Source organism: Erinaceus europaeus, chromosome 16 (genome assembly GCF_950295315.1).
Source record: "Erinaceus europaeus chromosome 16, mEriEur2.1, whole genome shotgun sequence".
In the NCBI taxonomy this organism is placed as follows: Eukaryota; Metazoa; Chordata; class Mammalia; order Eulipotyphla; family Erinaceidae; genus Erinaceus; species Erinaceus europaeus.
The window spans coordinates 67,644,686-67,657,124 of record NC_080177.1 but is presented as its reverse complement, the minus strand read 5'-3'; the positions used below and the strand labels follow the sequence as shown (position 1 = coordinate 67,657,124).

General features: G+C 39.5%; 1 long non-coding RNA gene across 1 annotated transcript in view; it reads left to right on the top strand.

Moving 5' to 3' along the window:
• Positions 1–2,748, top strand: part of LOC132533470 (uncharacterized) — a 35,493-nt gene extending 32,745 nt beyond the window's left edge. Inside the window, exon 3 of the long non-coding RNA XR_009545364.1 lies at positions 2,655–2,748. This is a non-coding gene — a long non-coding RNA (uncharacterized LOC132533470). The remainder of the gene's footprint in view (positions 1–2,654) is intronic.
• The last annotated feature ends 9,691 nt before the right edge of the window (positions 2,749–12,439 follow it).

The following is a 12,439-nucleotide window of genomic DNA, read 5'->3' as shown; positions in this document are numbered from 1 at the left end:
AGGTGGGGAGCCGGGGGCTCGAACTGGAATTCTTATGCTGGTCGTGAGCTTTGAGCCATGTGTGCTTAACCTGCTGCGCTACCGCCCGAGCCCCAAGTGCCTATGTTTTAGAGTCATTATGAGAATTAAATAAGACAATGTATAACGAGTCTTGGTCACTTGGCAGACAGAGTAGTGACCATCTGTAGGCCATAAGTGTGGTTGGGGAGATGATAAGTTGTACCTGTATGTCAGCAACTGTACTGCAAATCATTAACCACCCTCCCATACAATAAGTGAAAAAAAACAGTGATCTTTCATCATGTGCTTGGATAGGAAAAATATTTACATCTTGTAGATCTTTGTTATGAATCACACAGTGTTTCTTCTAAACTCACATAGAAGGACGTAAGACATACGTCAAAGGAACAGTTTAAGAGAATTGACAAAGATAAACTCTTCCTTAACATAAAAATATAAAGTAGAAATAGGACTTAAATTTTTTCCTAAGCAATTCAAAACTTCAATACAATTCCATATTTTTTAAAAAAAGATCAGCACATTTAGAACATACTCATTTTTTTTTCTGTGAAAAAGTGATACAATTTCTTGCTTGACAAGGAAAGTTTGAAATGCTTTCCTGAAAGGTAACCAGTCAACCTCTCTGTAGCACAAACTGTCTTCACAAGTACAACTTGTTTAAGATTTATAGGCTTCTTACTATTTTCCAGGCACTGTTTTAAATACTTGGTAAATATCACCTTATTTAATCACATGATAATGATATGAACTGGGGTTCATTCCCATTTTATATATTAGATAGCTAAGAGTTTTCGCATTTGGGGGGGGGAATAGCATAATAGGCAAAAAGACTTTCATGCTTGAGGCACCAATGCCCCAGGTTCAGTCTCCAGCACTGCCATAAATCAGAGCTTATCAGTACTCTGGTCTCTCTCTCTGTGTATCTTTCTCTCTCTCTCAAATAAACAAATAAACTATATTTTGGGCAGAGGTAGATAGCATAATGGTTATGCAAAGAAACTCTCTTGCAAAGAAACTCCTGCCTGAGGCTCCAAAATCCCAGGATCAATCCCCGGCACCACCATAAGCCAGAGCTGAGTAGTGCTCTGGTAAAAATCAAAACAAACAAATAAACAAAATATGAAAGATTAAAAAAGAATATATATTATTTATAAAATGGAAGTATTGACAAGACCATAGGATAATTCCCACCACCAGAACTCTGTATCCAATCCCTTCCCTTGGAAACTTTCCTATTCTTTATCCCTCTGGGAGTATGGACCCAGGGTCATTATGGGATGCAGAAGGTGGAAGGTCTGGCTTCTGTAATTGCTTCCCCGCTGAACATGGGCGTTGACAGGTCGATCCATACTCCCAGCCTGTCTCTCTCTTTCCCTAGTGGGGTAGGGACTATATATTTCAAAAGTCTTTGCATTTAACAATTAGACCATGGAGCCAAGAATCCTACCAATGAAGAGAAAATAATTGCATGAGTAGGAACTTCTGGAATATTTAGAGTTCTTAAAAATCCTTGGAAAATGAGAAGATCACCTAAATCTGAAAAGAACTAAATTGTTCATTAAGGCTCAGAATGAGTCTGATAAATTAGCTCTACTTACTAAATTGCAATCCCTGAAAGTTTAATGCAGTGTTTGTGCTTTTGTGGTGCTCATATACTAGGATCCCCATAAACACTGTTGAATGAATGAAGAGTGGGCTGTATACATGATTTTCTTTAGTCGAAGAGAACTCATTTCCTGAAAGAATGCCCTTGGACAGCCAGATGCAAGTGAATTTGGGAACAGGTTAAGCTTGTTTTGAAGTCTTTCTCCTTGCTCCAAAGGACGTTTTTGTTGACCCTTCTCAGCTATCCAGTTTCTTCCACTCTAGCCTCCCACCCTTTGAGTTCCTGTGTAGGATCAAGCTTTCTGACGGAGATGATTATATCTTAGGAGGCTGAGGAAATTTGATAGAGATGGAAATACGGTTTAGCATCCAGTTCAGTTAAACAACACACAGCTGACCCTGGCTTACTTATCTGATCTGCTCATGTGTTCAATTCTGGAGACTAGAAGGTGGGCTGTGGTGCACCTTGTAGAAAGCACACATTATTATCATGCCTGAGAATCTCGGCTCAAGTCCCTACTTCCACTTATGAGGGAAAGTTTCATAAGCAGTGCTGCAGGTGATTCTTTTCTCTCTCTCTCTCTCTCTCTCTCTCTGTCTGTCTGTCTCTCTATCTCTAACCAGAAGAAGTAAAGATATATATATATATATATATATATATATATATATATATATATATATGAAAAATGAACACTAGGAGCAGTGGAATGGTGATGTAGTGATAACCTTGACCTAAACAAACAAACACACAAAGAAGCATTTTGAAGACTGACCCAAATAATATCAAAGAACATATTCTAAATTCCATGGCATACTTCTCTGGAGCAGGGATGCTCAAAGAGTGAGAGTCTTTGGGGCTGTGGACAAATCCAAAAGAAAGCATATCCAGCCTTTAGTTTTTCTTTTCTTTCTTTTAAAAGATTATTTATTTATTTATTTACTATTGAAGAGGGGAGAGGGGGATAGGGAGAGAGACAGAAAAACACCCGCAGCCCTGCTTCACCACTCATGAAGCTTTCCCCCTGCAGGTCGGAACCAGGGGCTTGAGCCTGGATCCTTGTGCACCATAGTGTGTGCACTTAACCAGGTGTACTACCTGTCTCCCTGCCTTCAATTTTTCAAGATGAGTGATGCACAATGTTTATTGGTGGCAAATCTGTGCTGGATTTGGTGAGCCTTTTAAATGAGTTCTAAAATGCTGTTATTATAAACTGAAATTGAATCTATGTTCTGTTGCCAAGTTAGGTTGCTCTGTGTTGTTTGGCCATGTATAAAGTTCCTGCAGAGCAGTGAGTGATAGTTGTTTCCGACCTGATAAGATGTTGATTCACCCATATGTGGTTTTCAATCACTACTGCCTTTTTTTTTTTAAAAAATTATAATTTGAATAGTTTCAGCTTTTTGAATTTATTTTCATTTAAGATTTCTTGCTTAATTTTACAACTGGAGTAATGTGTGCTTGTATGAATAGTATTATGGTCATTCCCCCCCCCCCCCAGTTGGAACTAAGACTAGAAAAATATTACATTTACAGTCAGTTTTACTTATTGTTAAAACAGATATATGCATAACTTTTTCCAAGTCACTGAGACTGGAATGGACCAAAAAGACTTTTACCCTGTCATAGATTATCCTGATTTTATATCTTTGGCTTTTGTCCAGTTCTGACTGATTCCTAGTAAGAATATAGTGATAACTAAAATACAAAATGGATTCACGAAGCTCAACAATTAAAAAAAATAATTAACCCCACTGAATAATAAGGGGAAGATATAGGCAAAGTCTTCTTCAAAGAAGAGATCTAAAGGGCCTACAGACATATAGAAAAAATGCTCAAAGTCACCCATGATCAGGGAAATGCAAATAAAAAGAACAATGAGATACCACTTTACATCTGTGAGAAGAATGTCACACACTAGAAAAGACAGAAACACCAACTTTTGGAAAGGCTGTGTGGGGAAAGAAACTCTCCTACATTACTAGTGGGAAAGGAAGTTGTTCCAACCCCTATGGAAAACACTTGGGAGATTTATCAGAACTCTAGAAATAGACCTACTTATGACCCAGAAATCTCTCTCCTAGGGGTCTATCCAAGGAAAATAAAAATACCTCTCTGAAAATATCTATGCATGTCAAAGTTAATGGCAGTAAGTTTGGAATATCCCAAATTTGGAAGCAACCCAGATGCTCAACAATAGATGAGTGACTAAGGAAGTTATGGTACATATACACATTGGAGTGCTATGCAACTGTTAAAAATGCCCACACCATAGCATGTTCATAACTCGAAAGCAAAAAGTAGTTGGTGGTGCACCTGGTTGAGCACACATATTACAATGTGCAAGGATGCAGTTTCAGGCCCCTGGTCCTCACCTGTAGGGAGAAAGCTTCATAAGTAGTGAAGCAGGTCTGCAGATCTCTCTCTCTCTCACTCTCACTTTCTCTCCCTCTTCCTCTCAATTTCCGGCTTTCTCTATCCAATATATAAAGATAATAAAATTTTTTTAAATATTCAAAAGGTGGCCCAGGAGGTGGCACAATGGAGAAAGCATTGGATTCTCAAGAATGAGATCCTGAGTTCAGTCCCTGGCAGCACACGTACCAGAGTGATGTCTGGTTCTTTCTCTCCTCCTCTCTTTCTCATTAATAAACAAAGAAAATATTTTTTTAAAAAATGTACTCAGAAACATTATTTTGAGTGAGACAAGCCAGAAAGAGAAATACCGATACTTATAGGTGGAACTTAAGAACAACGAACAGTCAGGGAAAACACAGGTGAAACATGGACTGGGTATGGCATATTGCACCAAAGCAAAGGACTCTGGGGGGAAAAGGACACGATGAAGAGAGGATCAACACTGGGATCCTATTGTGTCTTCTAGACATCAATCTAAAGGAAGTGAGAGGCTATGCCTATGTGCTAAAGACTATATTGTACGTATAACTGCCCAATAAAATAAAGAACGAAGAAATGACATAGGTTCACCCAGTTGGGTGCATCTGTTAGCATGTACAAACACCTGAGTTCAAGCCACTGGTCCTCACTGGCAGGAGGGAAACTTCACAAGCAGGGATGCAGGTCTGCAGGCATATCCCTTCCTCTCTCAGTCCATATCTCTGTCACCCTCTCAATTTCGCTCTGTCCTATCAAAAGGTGTTGGGGTGGGAGAGGGGGAAACATGGATGTTGGGAGCTGTGGACTCATTGTCCAGTCACTCAGAACCAACAATAACCCTGATTGCAATAGAAGAAAAAGGAGAAGGAAAGAGGAGATGGAGAAGGAAAAGAAGGGAGATGATTGGAGAGGGGGAGAGAAAACGAGGAGGAGGAGAAGGAGGAAGAAGAGGAGGAGGGGGGGAGGGGGAGGGGGAGGAGGAGGAAGTTCTGCAAGTATTGCACCAAAGCAAAGACTCTGGGGGAAGGAGGGGAAGATGGCTGGGAGAGGTATATGATGGTGGAAAGAGACCTAAGTGTTCTGTAGTCACCTATCATGGGAAGCTGAGAAATCATACCTTATGTATCAACAAACTTTACTGTAAACCATTAACTCCCCCAATAAAATGATAAAGAAAATAAAAAATATAACAAAAATAAAGCATACTGTCAGGATGTCAGTGAAATTTAAAAAATGAAATGACTCAATTTGGAATACTAGAAGTAGGAATATATTCTAGTATAGTAATAATACTCCTCATATAGTAGGAATAGTAATAATATGAATAAAATAAGGTGAAGGAAAATGTTAGGAATTGAAGATCCTACGATGATGATGATGATGATGATGATGATGATGATGATGATGATGATGATTTTTACCAGAGCAATTGCTCAGCTTTGGCTTATAGTGGTGTGGGGAATTGAACCTGGGATTTTGGAGCCTCAGGCATGAGAGTCTCTGCATAACCATTATGCTACCTACCCCCCAATTTTAGGATTATTTTTTAATGTTTAAATTTATAGCTATAATTGGCTGACTACTAGCCATTTATGCTATTTAAATTTCACTTTAGATGAATTAAAACTAAATAAAGTTGGAAAAAAAAAGAAACAGCCAAATACTGGCATTGTCATATTTCAAGGTTTTCATCGCCTCTTGTCACTAGTGGATTTTAATCAGACTATAGAGATGTTGGACTTTTCTATAATCACAGAAAGTTATACCAGAAGAACCAGTTGAGGCTATAAAAAACTGGCTCAAGTTTAATCCAAGAATTTGCAGTGGTAGCTGACAGAATGATACACGGTGCTTGCCTACTATTTAGTTGGAAGAAGGAAGGCGAAAACAACATATTATTCAATCCCAGATAGATACTGGAGCCCACTAAATGGAAAAAAATTGTGAAGAAACTTTGTAATCCCAGACAATGAGATATTGCATTTGGGAGAATATAAACTTAAGCATTTCCTCAAATCAATGTCACTATTCCTTGCAATAGGAGTCTGTGAGACTACTTTTGTCTGCAGGAGAAAAGTGTCACACCCTCTGTAAATGTATCTGGGCTTCTGAAATGACAATGATTGTTCTAACTTTGGACAATCTGCTCGGTGCCTTTCTTAAATAGGTGTCTCAATTCATTGTTGAAGACAAGTGGGACTCTGAACAACACGTGGGTGGCTGCCCATCAGAGCTTAAACACTCGCTGTATTCAAGGAACTTCTCACATGAAAAGTCCTGTTCTTTCCAACATAGAGATTGTGACCTATCATGAGACTACTGGATCTGGATTTTAGGAAGTCATAAAATTTCTTTTAAAAAATTAATTAATTAATTAACTAATTAATTAATTGTCTCCAGGATTATTGTTGGGGCTTGGTGCCTGAACTACCAATTCACTGCATCTAGTGGCCCTTTTTTTTTTTTTTCATTTTATTGGATAGAACAGAGAGATACATTGAGAGGAAAGGGGAAGATAGGGAGAGAGAAAGATAGACACCTGCAGACTTTCTTCACCACTTGTGAATCAACCCCCACTGCAGGTGGGGAGCTAGGAACTCAAACTTGGATCCTTATGCTGGTCCTTATGCTTGGTATTATGTGCACTTTATTTATTGGATAGGGCCAGACAGAAATCCGGTGGGAAGAGGGACATAGAGAGACACCTGCAGCAATGCTTTACTACTCATAAAGCTTCTCCCCTGCAGTTGGGGGCTGGGGGCTTGAACCCCGGTCCATACGCTTTGTAACATGTGCACTCAACCAGGTGCACCACCACTCACCCTGGATCAACTTTCAGGATGGTTATTTTAAGATAGTTAAGTCATTTAAAGAGTGAGAATATTGCACTGTTAATGGGTACTGTAAAGGAGAGGCAAATCTCTGTCATGAAGAAAGGCAGAAGGGAAGTTTTTTTTTTTTTCCCCTGCTCCTGTAGAGTTAGAAAATGTGAAAGGGAGATTGAGGGAATGCAAAACTCAAGAACAGAAATAAAGGTCCTCCATAATCAAGGCCAATTGGAAACCATGAGGGAGGACTATTTGAGCATCCCAGGAAGTTTTGAGGCTTTTATGAATAGAAGTGGGGAGGGGACACACTGGATGTCTTTATTCTTCTTAGCCAAATAGAAAATGAGATAATCTAGTTGGAAATAGATGGGATGGAGCTGGCAGCTTGAGAAGAAAGGAAGTGATTTGGAGAATGAAGTAAGAATGAATGAAAAATTTAAAACTCATGGAAGGAAAATACAAATATGTAGACATCAAGTGTGTTGTCTATGTATATGGTAGAGCTATAGTGTGTGTGTGTTTCTGAGATGAGATGATATCGGACTATAGGTGTGTGTGCATGTGCGTATGTGTGTGTGTTTGAAGGACTGATTTAGCATCATCACCGAAGTAAACATTGTTAAGTGATATCACAATAAAAAAATATTAAAAAATCAGGTGTTGGTGTCTAACTGATTATGGGGCATATATAAGACTGAGGTTGTGAACACTGAGTGGTTGAAAGGGCAAGTGGGGCTTTGCTAGAATTAGGTTAGTCAGGAGAGACACCTGGTTTGGAAAGAAGACAATTTCAGCATTCGGTTTTATGTAGATAATCACCAAGTTAACAAAATTAATGCCCCAGGCAGGGGTAGATAGTATAATGGTTATGCAAACAGACTCTCATGCCTGAGGCTCCAAAGTCCCTGGTTCAGTCCTTCAACCACCATAAGCCAAAGCTGAGCAGTGCTCTGGTAAAAAATAAATAAATAGGGAGTCGGGCGGTAATGCAGCGGGTTAAACGCATGTGGCGTGAAGCACAAGAACCGGCATAAGGATCCCGGTTCGAGCTCCCAGCTCTCCACCTGCGGGGGAGTCGTTTCACAGGCGGTGAAGCAGGTCTGCAGGTGTCTGTCTTTCTCTCCCCCTCTCTGTCTTCCCCTTTTCTCTCCATTTCTCTCTGTCAACAACAGAGACATCAATAACAACAATAGCAACTACAATAAAAAGGGCAACAAAAGGAAATAAATAAGTATTTAAAAACACACAATTAATCCCCCAATAAAGAAATATAAAATAAAATTTAAAATAAATAAATAAATAAATAAATAAGTAAATAAAAATAAATTCCCAAAGGCTAAAGGGGCAAACATTTCAGATGGTATTTAATGGTACAAAGAAGTAATGGAGAAAAAGAATAAGGAATATATAAATTTTTTCTTTTTAAAATTTCTTTTTAAAATTTTATTTATTTATTCCCTTTTGTTGCCCTTATTGTTTTATTGTTGTTGTTGTTGTTGGATAGGACAGAGAGAAATGGAGAGAGGAGGGGAAGACAGAGGAAGAGAGAAGATAGACACCTGCAGACCTGCTTCACCGCCTGTGAAGCGACTCCCCTGCAGGTGGGGAGCTGGGGTTCGAACCGGGATCCTTATGCAGGTCCTTGTGCTTTGCGCCACCTGCGCTTAACCCGCTGCGCTACAGCCCGACTCCCTCTTTTTAAAATTTCTTTATTGTCTTTATTTATTTATTAGATAGAGACAGCCAGAAATTGAGAGGAGGGGGGAGGCAGAGAGGGAGAGAGACAGAGAGCACCTGCAGCCCTGCTTCACCACTCGTGAAGCTTTCCCCCTGCAGGTGGGGTCTAGGGGCTTGAATGTGGGTCCTTGCTCACTGTAATGTGTGCACTTAACCAAATATTCCACCACTTGGACTCCCCCCTTTTTTTTTAACACGAGGGAACGACTTTTATTTTATTTTTATTCTTATCTTGGGTGTAGTTTATTTATTTTTTTAAACAGAGCACTGCTCAGCTCTGGCTTATGGTGGTGCAGGGGATGGAACCTGGGACTTTGGAGCCTCAAGCATGAGAGTCACTTTGCATAAACATTATGCTACCTAACCCCACCCAAAATTTATCAATTTAATGATTAGCTAGCAAGGAAGCCATTTAATTTTACTTCTTTCTCTCTCTCTTTCTCTTTAATGAAGATGATTTAATATTGCTTTACAATATCATACAATTTCATGGATTTGCACCTATAGATATATGTGTGTGTATATATCCCACCACACCAACAACTAATTTCTTTTCTTTTATATTTCTTTATTTATTGGATAGAGACAGCCAGAAATCAAGAGGGAAGGATGAGATACAGAGGGACAGAGATGGAGAGCCACCTGCAGCACTGCTTCACAATTTGCAAAGCTTCCCCCCCCACAGGTGGGGACCAAGAATTAGAACAAGGGCCCTTGTGCATTGTAACGTGTGTCCAACCAGGTGCACGACCACCTGGCCCCCTGATTTTCTTTAAATTATAGACTAGCTTTGATTAGTAGCCTCAAAATAGATTATGCCATAATGTCACAAATTATTTAACTTTTCCTTTGAAGTCCTTATTATTAGAAACTTTTTCCTTCCAGGCTTAAAAAAGTAGGGTCTAAGCAAGTTTCAAAAATTTTCAGAAAACTTCAAATTTTCTTTGAAGTCTTTGTAAAATGTGTCTTTCATTACTGTGGTTTGCCACATTGGATTTACTTTATTATTTTTCACAGGACAATTTCTGTGGGCTTCTGGAGAATGATTTTCCTTCCCAGACAATGCTTCCTATAAATATATATAGAAGCAATATATTTTAGTGCAATATTCTCTGCAACCATTTTGGCATTTTCTATGAGAAGTCAAGATTAAACTGGAGAGAGGCTGACCAGTAACAGTGCAGAGAACAATATCCTTGAATGGGTTCTAAGTCTTGGGCTATTATTTTGTAAGCTATCTATTTTTTAATTGAGGCTCTTAATTTTCTAGCCTTCAGTGTCTGAAATAAGCCACCAAAATATGTACTTGTAGCAACTTCTGTGAATACTGTCAATGTCCAGGGTCATCAATATACTGTATTTTCAAAGGCTTTTCCTCTGAGCTCCAGCATTGGGTGATAGATAATAAACAATAGAATACCAAAATGCTCTGATTCAACTTGTAGTTATAGACTACTGTAGTCACATAGATGAGGATACTTCAGATGAAACCCAACTATACATGTTAGTCATAAAGTTTATATATGATTTAGCAATATACCATAAAATATGAAAGCTGCATTTATATTTTGTCCCATGTATTAATGCTGTTAAAACTAAAATTTCTATCAGCCCTACCCCAAATTATTCTTAAAACCACTTAGAGACAGTTTTCTTTCTCTGAAATACTTTTCGTGCCTCTCAGTCATGCATAACAGAAAATTATTCTGTATCTTATCCAAGCTGAAAAAAAAAACACTCAATTTTAAGTGCACGCTAAAATGGTGCCAAGAGAAAACTGACAGAGACAGAAAGATCATTTTGTTCAGTAAGTTTAACTGTAGCACTAGAGGTTAAAAGAAACCAAATTGATTATCCAGGTTGTTATTCAAACTTCCAAGCTGAAAATTTTCAGAGACAAGTAGAAATGCAAGGAGTGAAGCCTGCCTGTTTGAAAATGTCTGGCTAAGACCTGTTTACGACCTGCATGTTCCTACTCACAGTGTGAGGAATAATCCGTGGTACTGGAGGTTGTTGACTGGATTTTATTTTAAGGATTGTTTGGATCTGCAGTTAGCAATAAAAAGTAATTATGGAGCTTCTATTACGTGCAGGTGTCTAGGTGTAGTTGGATGCTAAGAGGACTAGTGTTCATGTGAATTGGAGGGAGAATGGAGGTGGTAGACTGAGTTACTTAGCATGTGGCTGGTTGAGGAGATCACGCCAGAACCATCTCATGCAGATGTAGCCATGTTGCAAGCAGCTGCTCCTCACGACCAAGTAGCCCTGATCAAAGCTCTTTTCACTTGAGCAGAAAAGTTTTTAGAGAAGTTCTTGGCACACAGCAGGCACTAACTCCTTGTCAGACTCCTCGGACTACCAGCCCTATGCCTACCAGCCCTATGCCTTTAAGGGCCGAGTTGATATTTCAGTGTCTTAGAGACACACTTTATATCTGCCAAGAGCCAAACTGCTCTGCTAGAATGACAAGAATCAGAGTGCTTCCCAGTGTCCAGAGGTCAATTCAGGTGGGCAGGCCGTGACGCATGTAGCAGAGTCGCACATTACTGTATGCAAGGATCTGAGTTCAGGCTCCTGCTTTCCACCTCCAGTGGGGCAGCTTCATGAGTGGTGAGACATTGGTGCAGGTGTCTCTTTTCTTCTTTATCCCTCCTCCCCTTTTCAATTTCTGTCCTATCGAAAAAAAAAATAGAGTTGGGGGGTGGCTTCCAGGAGTTGTGGATCCATCATGCAGGCACTGAGCCTCAGCTCCAGTGGTACCCTTGGTGGTATTGAAAAGTTATCCTGTGGTTGGGGAGATAAATCAGTTGAAGAGCCTAACAGGTATATGTGTGAAGTTCCAGGTCTGATTCCCGGTGTCACATATGCTGACGTGATGCTGTGCTTTGTGCTTTCTTTTTCACAAATAAATACATTCCAGAAAAGAAGTTACTTCTGGGTGGGTGGTGGTGCACCTGGTTGAGTGCACATGTCAAAATGCTCAAGGACCCGGGTTTGATCCCCCAGTACCTACCTGCAGGAGGAAAGCTCTGCAAGTGCTGCAGGTGTTCTCTGTCTCTCTCCTTCTTTATTACCCCCTTTCCCCTCGATTTCTGCCTGTCTCTATCCAATAATACAAAAATAAAAGTTACTTCCAGTTTCTTACAAAAATAATCTGAAGTAGGTACTGTCAAGGAATTGCAAAGGTAAGTTTGCCTCCTTAATTCTGTTTTACAAGTAATGACAAACTAAGGTAGGTATTCTTTAAAACTGAGATTTGCCTCTTTGGCTGTATACCAGCTCTACATTTCTGCAAGTTAAAGATGTAAGACTCAAAAACTAAATGTTTTTCTTTATTCTTACATTTTCTTGGAGGACATCCCCCCACACACACACTATTCTCTTTCTCAATTTCATCATTATGAAAATATTTCTGATTATGACTCAGGGAAAAAAAAAAACCTTTCTTGACAAAGCAGAACTTGGACTGGATTTGGTGTATGGTACCAAAGTAAAGGACTCTGAGATGCGCGGGCCGTGGGGCGGGGGCGGAGGAAGAGGGGCAGTTTTCAGTTCCCAGAACAAGACGGTGGAGGAGGACCTAGGTGGGGGGTTAGAGTGTTGCGCAGAAAACTGAGAAATGTTATACATTTACCAGATACTATATTTTTCTGTTAATCCCATTAAACCATTAATCCCCTCCAATAAAGAAAAAATAAAAGAAATCCTTTTGTGGTCCTGGAGGTGGTGCACTGAACTTTCAAGCATGAGGTCCCAAGTGCCATTCCTGACAGCACATGTACCAGAGTGATGTCTGGTTCTTTCTCTCTCCTCCTATCTTTCTCATAAATAAATAAATAAGTAAGATATTTTT